This window comes from Strix aluco, chromosome 5 (assembly GCF_031877795.1).
Source record: "Strix aluco isolate bStrAlu1 chromosome 5, bStrAlu1.hap1, whole genome shotgun sequence".
In the NCBI taxonomy this organism is placed as follows: Eukaryota; Metazoa; Chordata; class Aves; order Strigiformes; family Strigidae; genus Strix; species Strix aluco.
Genome location: NC_133935.1, coordinates 4,081,621 through 4,096,225, shown reverse-complemented (window position 1 = coordinate 4,096,225; position 14,605 = coordinate 4,081,621). Strand labels below are relative to the sequence as shown.

The following is a 14,605-nucleotide window of genomic DNA, read 5'->3' as shown; positions in this document are numbered from 1 at the left end:
TTGACTTGGGCTGAAAAAAGTTTGGGAGGGGTTGTGTGCGCAGCTTGCAGGTAGGTAGGAGAGGTGGTAACCTTTGGCAGAAGGGAGCTGTGACTGCGGTGACCGGGAGCTGTCTGGGAACTGTAACCTGTTCAACAACCCCTCTTCAGCCCATGGAGGAAGTGAGAACCCACAAGGGGATTTTAAAGCATGGCAAATTCTGTGCTTGAAGTTCAATTCTCACTTATTTCGCAAGAGGTTCCTCTGGCAAACCACTCCTTCCCCCTGCACAGAAAACATGATGACGTTACTCAGGCTGTCATTCATCTCTCCCCTGTTTAATCACTGCTAACTGATTAACCAAGTGAAGTGCCACAAAATCCATTAGCTGGAAAAGGAACAAAAAGCTACGCTCGCTTTTACGAATCAATAAAGAGAAACCTTTGTAAACAAGGTGCGTAACCTCCAGCTCTTGGACGTACCCACCTATTCCCCTCACCCGGCCCCCCAGCAATAGGGGCAGTGAGGGGTGACACTCAGCCGCTCCTGCCAGGAGCAGGACGTGAGCTGGTAGGACATGGGGGAGTGTCAAAGTTTGAGGGCTGTTGCACAGCCTGCTGGATAGCCACCATAATGTCCTTTTGCCCTTGTTTTACCCCATATAGACACTTCAGGTCTTCTTACCTCATGAGCTTGAGAAAGAGGCACAAGAAAGGGACACAAACATTAACTCTTTCAGTACTGGTTTCCCGAAAAGGGGCAGTGAGACCAAAAAAAAATCCGTTGCCAGGTACATAGGAAAATACATTTCACAGAATTGATGGACCTTTGAAAACCTGGGGAGGGAAGGTGAGCAGCCAGGGACACCAGCAAAGCCAGGCAGTCCCTCTCCCGGATGGTTCAGGTGTTTACCAGACCAAGGCCTGGCTCTCCCTTTGAGCTTGCCCTTCAGATCATTTCCAGGAGCCTGCTGTGCAAGGGGTAGGGAGGAACTAAAGGCTTTCAAGGAAAAAAAAAAAAAAAAGTTAAACTGGAGTTAGACTCTGACACGCAAACGAGTTACTGCTCCTTCACGAGTGACCACCTGCCAGCTGGGGCATGTCAGCTGCCCACACGCGCACGCTTTGCCTGTTGTGAACAGGAGGTAAAGGACGCGGCCGCTAATCTCAGTGAAGCAAGGTCAGATGCTGCCGTGTCTGAGTCCTCCAGGCTCCTTCCCTTTGTGTCTTCAGGTTAGCAGCAAACTTGTACGGTTTCACCCTGCAGTGCTCTCCCAGATCAGTCTCTCAGCTCAAGCTCAGCTGAAAATAAAACACTATTCTGAGTAATAATTTCCACCTGCAGGAGTTAACTGTGGTATCGCTGTGGCTTAGTTGCACCTTTTATTACATTGGGAAAAAGAAATATCCTGACTCTATATTGAAAAAGCTTAACTTGCTGTCCTAGAGTTTTCTGTATATATCCTTATTTTCAGCTAAAAATAACAACATTCCGAAAAGATCACAAGTACTTTTTAATCTTACAGTTTTACAGTAAGGAAACTTTTTCAGTCTCCCAATTAAAAAAAAAAAAAAAAAAAAGAACAGTTACATAAGGTGGTACTGAGTTGAGACAACAAAAGGGAAGAGAGAATTGACATGTCTTTCCTCCTCACCACGCACCCCTCTCTGCTGCTCCCCACTTCTCTTTGTGAGGATAACCGTGCTGGAACTATTTGTTCCTGCACTTCTCTGGTCTGAATAAGCTGGGGCACTGGCTGTCACCTCGAGTTTCTCTGGCACGCTCTCTGATCCCCTTCGTTGAAATGGGTCAGTTCTAGCTCCGTTAACCGGCAGTTAACTGTGCAGACTTTCAATACTTTGGGGGTTTGCAAAAGGTATCTTCAGGGCCACTGGATAATTGAGACAAAAAGACAAAACTGCTCTTTAGCTACAACAAGACATGCGAAACAGTGAACGTACCGATGTTAATTGCTTTACCACAATTTCTTCACTGCTTTTGATCTTTCTTTTGTCACTGCCTTATGGAGACTGGACTTCTCTTAGGACTTCTCTCTCCCCCGCACGCTCTGCACTCCCTTGCAGAGGACGTGACTGTTCAGTTAATGAGTGCCAACAAGGCTTCCTCATGAGAGACAGCTCGCAACTCCTTAACACCAGACCCCTCATCAAGGTGCTTCTCGGTCAGTTTTGCCAGGACAGAGCCCACCACCGTTCGGAGTTGCCTGCTTCCTGAAACACCAACCACACAAACCGTTTCACCGTGGGCCTTTCCCAAGGCACTTGGTTTGAAGAGACAGCCACCAAAAGTGTAAGGACGCATGTGCTCTTTCTCGTGCTGTCTTCCACGGGTTTGTGGCACGGGGATTCAAAAGCCGGCAGAGGTGAATGACTAGAGTTTGAATTCTTTCGTGTAAGAGGTCCTGCACATCCAGTGGTGCCGGCAGGCTCCTTTAGCGATGATGGCTCTGAGGGAGAAAGAGAATATTCTGATGTACACAGAATGGGATGTGTAAGACAGACAGGACCCTTAAGACAGCTGAAGAATGCACCTAGTACATTGGTACTAGTCAGAACAGACACGTTAGACAAAAATAATTGTATTTCTGTTAGACTCAACTTTCCTCAAGTCGCTGGTTTTAGATTTTTAAGGTCTTTTTTATTGAACCATGTTATTTAAAGGGTAAGGCCCTCATGTAGCCGACAGGGCGCTCTGCCCACATCAACACTACCACAGGAGGGTTTGACGCCTTAACGCTTTAACGGTTCTGCATCGCACCGCACAGCGTTATTTCATCAAAAGACCAGAGCAGTTCGTACGGAGCCACCGAAGGCCCTTTAGCTGGTGGCTCGGAGCACGACTGGCCTCGGCGGCGGGAGCGGTGAGGGGAGGCCGCTGAGGGACAGGCCTCGCCATGGCGTCGTGCGGCACCACATGCCCGGCAAGGCCCAGGGCGACGGGCCCGCCTCGGGGCTGGGTGTGGGGACGGAGGGGGACGCCGGGGCTGGAGGGGGACGCTGAGGCCGCTGTGGGGAGGGGAGGGGGGAGGCGAGGGCCATGGCGGGCGGAGCCTCCCCCCTCCCTCCCACCCCGGGCCGGGCGAAGGGCGGGGAAGGGCCGCGGCGGCGGCTCGGTTGAATCGTTCCACGGCCCCGGCTCCTCCCAGGGGCCGGCCCGGCGGCTGCGGCGGGAGGTCGGGGGCAGCGGACGCGTGTCCCCCCCACCCGGTGACAGCATGGGACGGCGTGAGACACCCCCCCCCCTCCCCGTTCTCCGCCACCCGGGCTGCGCGGCGGCGGCCGCCTCCATCTCCCCGCGGGGATCCTCTCTCCCCGCTCCTCCTCTTTTCTCCTTCTCCCCCACCTTCACCCCCCGGCTGAGTTCATTCACTGGGATTGGTTTCAAATGACGCCATCGCTTTATTTTTACACCAATGACCTCATCCCAGCAGCTTGAAGTTTACTGACCAGCAAAACTCTTTTTCTCTCGCTCGCTCCCCTCCTTGTGCCTGCCTGCTCGGCCCGTTTGTTTGTAATCGTTTGGATCTGGGAACCGAAGGCTTTAAAAAAAAAAAAAACCACGAAAAAAAAAACCAACCCCAAACCTCATAACTTTCTCCCCCCTCCCGAGCTTTTCAGTGTTCCCCCTCTCTCCCCTATCACTGTCCCCTTTTAATTTTCTCAAGCCATCTTGGGGGGGGGGGGGGAAGGAGAGAGGAAAAAAAAAAGCTCCAAATGTTTCCATTTTCTTCTCCTCTCCCCTCCCACCTTCACGCTTCCCCCTCTTGAAAAAAAAAAAAAGAGCCTAATATAGTTTTTCTGTTCTCTTTTTTTTTTTTAAATTGCTGTTGTTTTGTTTTGTTTTTTTTAATTGAAGAAGAAGGAAAAAGAGGAGCTTTCCCAGCGGCTGGAAGGAGACAAAGTTGTTTCAGGCGGCAGCGGCGAGGCCGGTGGCGACAACTTTTATCCCTGCTGAGGGGACAGACAGACAGACAGACGGGGGGTGAAACAGTAAGTGCCGGGAAGAGCGCAGGGACCCCTCACCCGCGGCTGCCCCGTGGAAGGCAGGCCGGGAGGGGCGCGGGGGGGGCCGCGGCGGGGCCGGGCAGGGCTGGGCGGGGAGGAGGAGGAGGAGGAGGAGGGAGGTGAGGGAGAGGCGGGCGGCGGGAGCCCTCCCTCCCGCATGCCCTTCCCCGCCGCCCCCTCACCTCCGGAGGAGAGAGCCCGCAGCCGACAGGTCGCTGCCTCAGCCCGGGCAGGCTCCGGCCGCCTCCGCAGGTGGTAAGGAACGGGGGGAAGGGGGGGGGGGGGTACGGTACCGGTACCGACACCGACGGGCCGCCCCGACCCGCGCTCCCCCAACCTGCTGCTCGCGGAGGCTCCTGCCGTTTCCTCCTCCTCCTCGTCCTTTCTCACCTCCCGATAGCCACCTGCCTCTCCTCGTAAAGGCAGGGGAGAGGGGGGAGAAAGCCGGGCGCCTTTTGTGCGGGGCAGGGGGGCAGCTCGCCGCTGGAAGGGATGAGCAAGAGAGCGCTGACTCCTTCAGCGCACCCCAAAACCGTCTGCAGGGGATGTTTGGGGCGGCTGCTGATCAGCTTCGGCGTGCGCGCCTGCCTTTCTAAACTTAGTACAGTGCTGGCTCCGAACAGGCTTCCCACTGCTTAAAATGGTTGAGGATGCTTTAAAGCCCCGGAGGGCTCCGGAAGAAGTGTTGGAAGTTCTACCTTCAACTTGGAAAAGGTTTAAATTGAGGCAGTTGACAAAATGGAGGGCTGCTGTGGAGTCCAGGAGCGAAGCAAATTGCAAACTGTTAACCTGGTGTTGCGCTCCCGTAAACCCGTAACTCCGTGGCTGGCCCCAGGATGCGGCCTGACAGATGCTCTCCCCTGAATTTATATTTTTTTTTCCCCCGTAGAAGTGGCGGGGATGAGGAGTTGAGCGCGCATCAGTGCCTCCCGAACCAGGTGTATGGGATGTGCCTGTTGCAGAGCCTGACCAATGGTAGGATTTTTCAGCAGCCAGAAAATATTTGGTTAGATGTCAGATGGGAAGCTGTTTTTTTAGAAAAGAAAAGCCAGGAGAATTTACTTTCCTTTATTGTCGTTTCAGCTGGTTGAAATAGAAAATTGATCTTTTGGTTTTCCTTCAAGCAAAGGGTGTAGTCATAGCGAGCTGTATTGTGTGACCTATGACTAACTTTTTTTTGTTCAAACATTCGGTGTATACCCAGCAGAATAAATAGATCTGTGCTAGTTTTGAAAGCTGAAAGCAGATTGAACTGTTTCTCCTTGTAAGGATGTATGTTGGGGTTCTCAAAAGAAAAAAAAGAGAAAAACCAACCAAAACCCCAAAATGATTTTGTAATCCTTGCTTTTGAGATTTATGCTATTCCTGGCAGCATGTGGTTTGGGAGATACAGAGTTTACAAAGTCACAACTGACCAAACAGGAGCTGGTTTAGACTCTTGAGTTTTGAGGGGAGGTGGAAAAATAGTAAGTCTTAATTTCTTTTTATGGTGTTCATCCCACTGCCCATTGGAGATTGAAGCATTCATCACAGTTGTTTATGTTGGTTGTCTGGGGGTTTCTATTTGAATGTGGAGCGAGTATGCAACAGGGGGGGGTGTACACGTATTTTTAGCTTTAATTTTTAATGATAAAAGATACAAAGAATAGTGATATTCAAAAGTAAATTCTGCCTTTACTGAGTATGCTTATTAATATTTTTAGGAAGGAATCTATAAAAAATGTCTGAGGTGTAATAAATTGTCATCATTACGCTTGTTTCATACAATAATGCTTCAGTGTATCTTAATACACAATTTCAAAGCCTCTTTTTAAATGAACAAATAAGTAAAAGCAGCAGAGAAGGTGCCAGTTCCTGTGCTAATTAGAGGTGGTAGCGGTATGGTTTAATAAGCCCAACCAAGCATTTAAAAATGCAACATGTTGTATAAAGACATGTAAATACATTCCTGCTCCAGTAGCTCTGGTTTTGTTAACTACCTAAGCAGATATAATGGAACAAAATCACACCAGAAAAACTTCTGTAGAGAGAGTAAGCTCAGTTTATCTTTGTTTCTGTAAAATGCGTGCTCTTCTTTCAGCAAAGGCACCTAGCCTGGCAAGGATGTTTGTTTTTAGCTAGAATAGCTTCAACTGTCCATAGGAACGGTATCAGCAGAAGCTGCGCAGGAATGTGTTAAATGGATTTCGCTAGGAGCTCTGTCTCCCAAGCCAGCCCCCACTCCTCTGGGGTCCGCGCCAGCCCTCAGCCCGTGGGAGGAGTTGTGGTTGTATCTGCCGTGTGCCTGTGCACCTTCCTTGGCAAAATGACTCTGCCCTGGGAGCCCTGTGCCTCTGTGTTCACAGCCAGCAGCTGGAGATGGGGGAGTGGAGTCCCACAAGAGGAGCTGGATGGTGGGACGGGTCAGCCGCTCTTCTGCCTTTAAGATAAGTGATTCATCTAGGCCTTAAGAAGCCCTCAGAGGACAAATTCAGGCTCTCTTCTAGCCCTCCGTAAGAAATGCCGAATAGGCAAATCAGCTGTTGATTTCTGTTACTTGTACCGGTCTTCAAGTGAGCTCTGCTCCAGCGTGTTGTGCAGTAAGAGCTGTGTGCAGGGTGAGGGCCTTGCTCAGTCACCTGTCTTTTCAAAGTTCAACACCTTAATCCCCAGACCTATTCAGGAATTTTCACTGTTTTCAAAATACAGATTTTCTAAGAAACACATTAAGCACAGCTGAAGCATTTTTCCCTCAAGAAAACGGAGGCAGGGTGATAGCTTTCACTTCATAGTATGTCTGTTGAATTTTCTAGGACTTTTTTTTTTTTTTTTTCCTTTCCTGTAAGAGCAGTCAGGAAAGCATCATGGATATTCCTCAAGTGCTGACAATCCTTAATAGCCAGATGGCGTAGAGTAGTTACTGTCAAAGGATGAGGTGTGGAAGGATTGGCACATCCTTTTTTGCTTTTGTTTCACCCTTAGGAAGAAACGTGGGTTTGGCCTCTGAATCTGTCTCCACAGACTTGTTGTTATGCTGATCAAATGACTAAATGTTTCTTGCAATCCTGTAGTATTTTGTGCATGGTTGTGTAATGATTATTTAAGAAGAATTATCAGGAAGCTGTTTTTCTGGGTAACAGGGAAGTAGCTGTGTCCCTCATACGTTCACTTTCCCTACAATTCCTCACGGATTGCTTCCAGATTTAGTGTAGTGATGTGGAGGGTTTCTGTAGAATATTTTAAATATCAGTAACTACATATCCAGTAATATGTCTCTGATTTATTTGGTGTCCCCCTTCATAAGCAAAGGGTAATGCATCATTCTTTAGGGCTGTCGATTGCATAGGTGGCCTCTACTTTCTACATGAATCAAAAGTCGTAGGTGATGGGTGGCCAGGATGTCAGCCTGGACTAAAGCCAGCGATTAACTGAAGACCAGGAGTCATTTGGTTGGACTCGATGATCTTAAAGGTCTTTTCCAACCTAAAAGATTCTATGATTCATTTGCGTGAAGGTGAAGCAAACACTGTAACTTCAGACTTCTTCCTAGTTGTTACCTGGGGGACCCTGTCCTCAGGGTTGTCTTTATCACCTGTATAGTGGTATCACCACCCTGACACTGAGTGAATTGAGATGAAACTGGCTCTGGAGCGGGGCTGGAGGCTGAGATGCCCCGTGCTACTGCAGTGTTGCTGCCGTCTGAAGACGGCTGTGGGAACAGGGAAGTTCCTATTGCCAACTTCTCTCCTTCGCCGGACCTGATCTTTAGACTGGCATTAGCTTGGCAGCTGCAAATAAGAAATCTCCATTATAGTTACTGTGTAACTTCCCATAACGTCTGAAGGAAGCCAGAAATACACACTAATGGTAAAGTTTGGCATCTTAACTTCTGGGTTTGCATAGTTTTAATCTGAGCAGCTCTCTGTTTGCTTATGGATAGGGCCTGTTGGCAGCTATCATGGTCTCCAGTGGAGATGATGTTGGCCACCAGTGAATTACTATTCCTCAGTGATCAAGGAGAATCTGCATCTAGAGTGTGTGTATGGAGGACGAGAGGGAAGATGGGCGTGAGTTCAAGGCCTCGTGTTTCCTTTTGCTGTGCTATGTGGTCTGCTGCTGAGCCAAGACTGACCTACTCGGAGTTGGCTTTGGGAAGCCTGGCAGCTTTCCATGTTGTGTCCCTACGAAATGCTCCGGCAGCTGAAAAAAAAAAAAAAAAAACCAAATTAATAATTGGACAGGCTAGGAAAGAGGGGAAAGAGTATTGCCTCAGTGACAGGAGGTTTCCTGTGGGGCTGTGGGGATGCTGAATGATGTCTTCTGCCGCGGACCTTCCCGAGCTCTGTGCTGCCGCTTCTCTGCGCTTGCACTGTCCGAAGCTGTAACATTTGTGCTGCGTGAATATGTGAAAGGAACTGCTCAAACAAGGTCCTTCTTTGAGAGGAAGTTAGTTATCTCTGCTCTTTCTCGGTCACAATATGAGCCATACATCGCCAGTAACTTATACAGCTTCTCTTTAATGTGTTCTTGGAACTAATTTTGCCCTGTGTAGTACAAGTTTTCATCCTGTTTCTCAGAAACTAGGATCAGTCCCTTGCACAGACCTCCTCAGGTAAATTTGTGCTCTCCTTTGGTTTCAAGTTTAAAAACTTCTGTCAGTTGTTTAACAAATAAAGATACACAAGTGGAGGTATGCAGAGGCATTGATGAGAATATAATTTTTTTTACTCCGTAAGATCTTTTTACGTGTTATCCAGAGGGACAGTCTGCTAAAATAGTATGAAAATTTTTCTTTATAAAATCATAACTGTGTTCCATTACATTAGTTTGGCAAAAAACTGTCACACAGTTTCTAATATTGCAAGTAGAACAGTGTTACCCATTTTCATTGTGCTTCACTTGATTTTGCTTTGCTATAATAATTTATGAATTGAGCCTGTTTGTTGACTAAATGATGGATCAGTGTCTTGTACAAATACTCTCTTTTTAGACATTCTTGCCTGCTTGTCTAATGGTTTTTATATTACCAAAGGCCTTGTGGGAGGCAGAAAGATGGGTCTGAGTGTGTAATGTAGCAATGTTGGAATGAGAACTTGACAGAGAGCATAAAACGAGGAGGACAACAGAGACTAATTGTATGAAATTCCTTTTATGCACACGTTCTTGAGTTTGAATAACTAGTATGTATTCAGCCTGCTGGATCAGAAGGCTTTGGCTCTGCATGTGTAGCATAGATATTGCTCTCAAAATAGGAAAGCAACTCTCCCTCCCCCCACACTATTCTGGATAAAATTGATACGGTACTGCGTTTTGCTCCTACTGAACCCCTAGTAAAGCATGTTTCAAGGCTGAATAATTCATAATGTTTAGATAGAAACACCATGCTTTTAATAGCCCAAGTGTTGTTTTTGCTTCTTGATTGCTAGGTATAAGAATCCTTCATCCCACACTTTAAAGACTCAACTCCCATGTCAGGACTTGGGTTTGTACCTGCAAGATGGTGCTTGCAGGGGAGTGACTGTCTTGATAGTGTGTATTTCACGAAGTTTATACAGTCCCTTAAGCATCTTCCGAATACATGCGAAGAGTCTGAACTACACTTCAGAGGGCTTCTCTCAGCGTGCCATCCTGCTAATAAAACAAGTCTTAATTTCAAAGGTGGGTTGTAAGCACCACAAACATTTGCCTAAAGAACAGGCATGAGGTTACTTTCTGCTCATTGTATTGTTGCTGTCTGGAATAAGTATAAGACCTGTCATCTGTACAGTTCCCACAAGTATTTTGTTATGTGTGGGAACCTGCTTAGGTGTTGAGATTTCATACCTTCTTTCTTTAAAAATTATGTTTGGGACTCAGTGTTTTCTCTCGCTTTCTAGCTCTGCTGGGCCTGACAGTTTCATGGGTGTCTTGTTTGAGCTCTGGAAAACTGGGAGGGAAGAGAGCTGGAGGGGGAAGAAACTTTGTGTTAGGCATCTGTCTTCAAACGACACCATACTCAGAAGTGCCTTTCTGAAATAAGATAATTTAGGTAGAGGCCTCTTACTAGGAATACTTGGGGAGCAAACAAAATAAACTTCATTTTGGTTTCAACAAAGATTCTTAAAGCTCTGCCAGTTTTTAAGCAAGGCCAAAGAATATTCCAGCAAAAAAGTACAACAGTGATCTTAGTGCATTGGGTTGATGTGTTGTTAGGTCCAAATAAGTCTGAAAGTACACACTAGACTGAATCCAGATTAGCAGAAGGCAAACCGTGTGACCACTTTAGTAGAGCTCCCTCTGCCTTTCCCGAGACCTTCCAAGGTCCAAAGTGAGGATAGGCTGTGAAAATCTTTCTTCCCATAGTCTGTTTGGAATTCTGCATTGATGGCAAGTCTCTTCTCATAGCAACAGGACCCAGTACCTTCCTCTCCTTTCTCCCAGGATACTCCCATGTCATTTCAATTTCCTAAAAGCTCTCAAGCTTTACGCAGCGAGTGCTCTGAGGCCTCGCTGAAGACAGGTAGTCAACAACGACTGGTCTATAGGTTCATAGTTCCATATCTTCTAGGGCATATTTAGACAAGCCAATAAAGCTGCTTGTACTTAATACTTTCCTCTGTTACCTTGGTTGTTTCTCAGTATCTCTCTTTGTTTTGTTTTGGCTTTTCTTGCATGTAACTTTGCGTCCGAATATGTATGATATATTTTTCCTGATCGGTGGAGCAAGCTGTCCTGTCCAGCTGGTGAAAATCCCTGTTTTCTCATGGTTGACACGTTGTGAGCGTGCTGTCAGCTTCTCAGTCCTCCGTTATGCCTTTTAGGTGATCTATGTTTGGATACTATCCAGTTGATGAAGCATATTTCCTCAGTGTGGCTCACTTTGCCTCTCTGCTGTGATTTCCAGGTGGACCTATTTGAAGATGCCTGAAAAATCTGTTCATCCAGCCCAGACGTGATTGTATGAGTAGCCCATTTGTTGCCTATTGCCTCTCAAAATATCACTGAAAGAAAGTTAACTCCTTCAAGCATAAAATGGATGAAAAAGAGTAGTAATACAAGTGCAAATCTTCAAGATACTCGTCAGGACAGCAAAAGTGTTAAAATACTAACTAATGCTAACGCTGTCATGGCACATTTTCCCAAGATACTCTTTCCATGAAGAGACCCACATCTTTCCGCCCCCTCAGATTTACAGGACTCGAATCTTTTTCTCCAGCTGAGGCTTGCATGACTTGCCAACTCTCCTGCAGGTGTGACCTGTTCTGGAACGAGGAAATGTGTAGTGTCTTTTCCCCTGCTGCCTCATGTATGGTTAAACCTATAGAAAGCTGTGGAAGGAAGCTCAGGCATGCTGTTCCTCTGACAGCCTTCTGCAAATACAAGCTATTAATGACCGCTGCCTTTCATGGGCAAAAACAGTCCTGGCAATTCCTTTGTGCACTTTATTTAATGGCGTAACAAGCAAGCACATTAGCTATTTTTATTCAAACGCCCAGACATAAGCCAGTATGGCAAAGTGGCTATGAAATGTCTGCATAGCTAAGTGAAAATACAGCTGCTGTTTAACACATAATCTTTTTCTTCTAGTTACAGGATTTTGAGAGGGTTCAACCAATGATCATCTAGTCTTTCTAATTGAGCTGTGGTGAGGATTTTCAAGATTTTGCATTAAAATAGGCAGAATGTTCTTTTCAGTTGCTGACTGTGTCTACTGTTTCGGTCAACAATAAGGAGGTAATGCAATAGGGGAGGTGGGTGGGTGGGGAAGGGGGGACTGATTCAGGTTAAAGGTTCAGGTCTTGTCCTTTCAGGAAGCTTTGGGACTATCTGTTTGTACATGCTGCTTAGTGGCAGGCACACAAAAAAAGCTGAATACAGTGACACTGTTAGCAAATGCTAGCTTAGAGAGATGCAGTGTTTGTTTGGGGAATTTTTAAAGGTTGCCAAGTCCTTCGATGGTGGTTTTCCTCTTTTTTTCTCCCCCCCCCTTCCTTGAAGAGGCTGTCTACTTTGGCAGGAAAATAGCTTTCATGGCTTGATGAATAATTAAAAAAAAAATTCAAGACTGTGTTGATTTAAGTCTTCGAATATTTCAAAGCCAAGAATTTATGTTATGGATTAACTTGGGAGGGATGTTGAACATTTAAATTTTTTTGTGTGTACATGCTCAGCAAATAGTTATACCTCAGTATTGACATGCGTGGTCTCCAGTTCAATTTTGGTTAAAAAAAAAAGGAAAGAAAACTTTAAGCATGTAATAGATGTTAGGAGTTCTAAGGGGAAAAAAAAATCACTTAAGATTATACTTTCCTTGACTTGGAACCAGCCTGATAATGGATTAGATATTCAGTAATAGCACATTTTTGTGTATCTTTGCTTAACTAAGTTGTAAAGTACACTTACAAAAATCTTACTGTTACATCCACCAAAGGCATTTCTACTGAATGCTTAATATTTGGCCCAACTGGTGATACTGCTTTTCAGTGCAGTCAAACATTATTCTTACTTAGCTGTTTATCACTTTTATTTACCTGTTTTTTCCGTTTATGTTGGCAAAGCAAGAATCTGCAAGTGTAACTTCCTCTTTGAAAGGTCTCTCCTTTTTGAATGGCAGTTGTTATATATCATATCACAGCTGGGGAAGTCTACCTATTGGTAGAAAATAGCATTACTTTTTTTGGACAGGTGGGGTTGGATGTGTGTCAAGTAGATCAGCTGCTTTGGGACATGATGAAGGTGGAGTAATTAAACCACCAACCAGTGGTAAAATAGGCTTCCTTGAGTTCAGAATTCTGCAAAATGTGTTCTGATTTATGTTTAAATGGTTAACTGGAAATGCAGTACTATCTTCTGATATCTGGAAGAGCTGTGATCCTTCTGCTTTTACTCAAAATGTGGTTAAATTGCACTACAGGGGAAAAATATTCAGGCCTGTCGCTTTCTGGAGCTGTAATTTTCAAACAGTATGTCCAGTTCCAAAAGTTGTGTGGTATTAGGGTCAACTTCTGTCATTGTGGAAATACTAGAAGAGGGACACATGTAAGGAACAGAACTGGAGAGAGAGAAAGAACAGGGAATAATGGAAAAGAAGAGGTATTGATCAGATGTTGGAAAAATAGACCTATATGGGTTAAATAAAGGGGGGAAAAAAAGAACAAAATAGCGTCAACAGAGATGAAAAGATATTTTTAAAAAGGAAGAAAGAAGTTCTGTGTTGGTTCCACATGAAAATGAGTCTTTTAAATCACAGAAAATGTAGTTCTAATGTGACAACAGGATAAGATCGTTCCACTTTGGCTACTAATACTAAGCTTGTAGTAGTAGATAACAAAAGAGTTCTTTTCTGTGTGTATGAGAAAAAGCCATTTGACAGGCTGTCTCAGTGAAGTCTAATGACAAGTTATAGGAAGTACAGGGAAAGGTGTACCTTCCAGTGGGTTCATAGTAGTAAATACTATTTGTGCATCTAGAAGATATCTTCTGAAGATTGTTAAACACTAATGAGTTGCATGTTTTGTCTTTTTGAGTCCGTATTTTGGCTTATAATTCATGTAACTGAAGATATATATTAAAAACTGGAAATGCTGGATTAGAATGTGTGGCGGCTGTTGACAGAATAATATTGCGTGGGTTTGTCTATTTGGTCTTTCTGGCTAGGCATTTGTAAATATTTAAGAATGAGTTGATTTCAAAACGTTGTACAATAGACCATGCCTTCGCGTTGGAAATTTGTGACGTTCAGAGACTTAAGCTTCAAATAGCATGCTCCTGAATCCACGTAAAGAAGTGTCTTTTGGGGCAACTGAGAAGGGTGGGAAGGAGTGGGGAAAATGATCTTCGGTTGTGAGTTGCTGTTTTATTGTTGGCTTTTTAAAATCAGGTATGTATGTAGTTATTCTAGATGGAAGAAAAGCTTTTATCTTAAAAAAAAAAAAAAAAAGTTGACAGATTTTGTGTTTGCTTCTAGAATATGTCCAGTTTAAGAGACTGATGTCCTCTAACTACATTGCAGGTAGAAATGTAACAGCTTGCCCAGGGCTCTGCTTTGTCTTCTAACATTTTTGGGTTATGTTATATACTGCTGGTGGCGTGAGTGCTTTGTAAGTACAACTGGTCAGTGCCACAAGGAGCTTCAACCTAAATACACAAAACAGAAGAACAGTAGTCTAAAGGCTATTGACAGAGTGTCTTTTTCCAGCTGTGCTAGTAGAAAAGGTTATAGAGTCCAGCTGCTTGACACAGTCCCTCTGCCTCTAGCAGCTGCCCTGCGTCTGCTGCTTAGAGTAGTTTTTATGACTATTCATACTTCACTTGAGGCCAAGTCAGAGAATGAACTCACAAGTAGCCTATTCTGCTGTTTGAGCTGACTTGTTCTTGTTTTCCTTGAAGCAGATGAGAAATGCATCATACAGTTTGTTCCATAGGCTCTAGGTGGTCGTTTGCTCCTTGAATTACCTGCATTTTTGACACACAGACAAACCTGAGAAGTAATATACTCTGTAGACTATCCTCTCCTTTCTTCTGCGTTGTGCCCAACTTGCTGTTACCCTTGTTGTCCAAAATAAATAAGTTTAGTAGCTATAAAAGTGAAATGGGAGGACATTAGTGTGAATCCACTGAAACTGGTGGAGCTCTCAAGTTAG

The 14,605-nt window shown here is 45.1% G+C and overlaps 1 protein-coding gene and 2 long non-coding RNA genes across 7 annotated transcripts in view; 1 reads left to right on the top strand and 2 right to left on the bottom strand.

Annotated features, from left to right (window-relative positions):
* Positions 1–1,474: 1,474 nt before the first annotated feature.
* LOC141923937 (uncharacterized) lies at positions 1,475–5,055 on the bottom strand. Its single transcript, XR_012623434.1, has 2 exons — positions 4,342–5,055; positions 1,475–2,446 (listed from the first exon to the last, which is right to left on the bottom strand). It is a non-coding gene; the product is annotated as an uncharacterized LOC141923937 (long non-coding RNA).
* LOC141923938 (uncharacterized) lies at positions 3,793–4,316 on the bottom strand. The gene is made up of 2 exons (XR_012623435.1): positions 4,187–4,316; positions 3,793–3,950 (listed from the first exon to the last, which is right to left on the bottom strand). It is a non-coding gene; the product is annotated as an uncharacterized LOC141923938 (long non-coding RNA).
* The window catches only part of DUSP16 (dual specificity phosphatase 16), a 64,827-nt gene continuing 54,088 nt past the window's right edge, over positions 3,867–14,605 (top strand). For 2 of the 5 annotated variants that reach the window (XM_074825661.1, XM_074825658.1), the window contains exon 1: positions 3,867–3,989. The gene's annotated coding sequence lies outside the window, so the exon portion shown is untranslated. The other 3 variants (XM_074825662.1, XM_074825659.1, XM_074825660.1) reach the window with 2 other exon arrangements.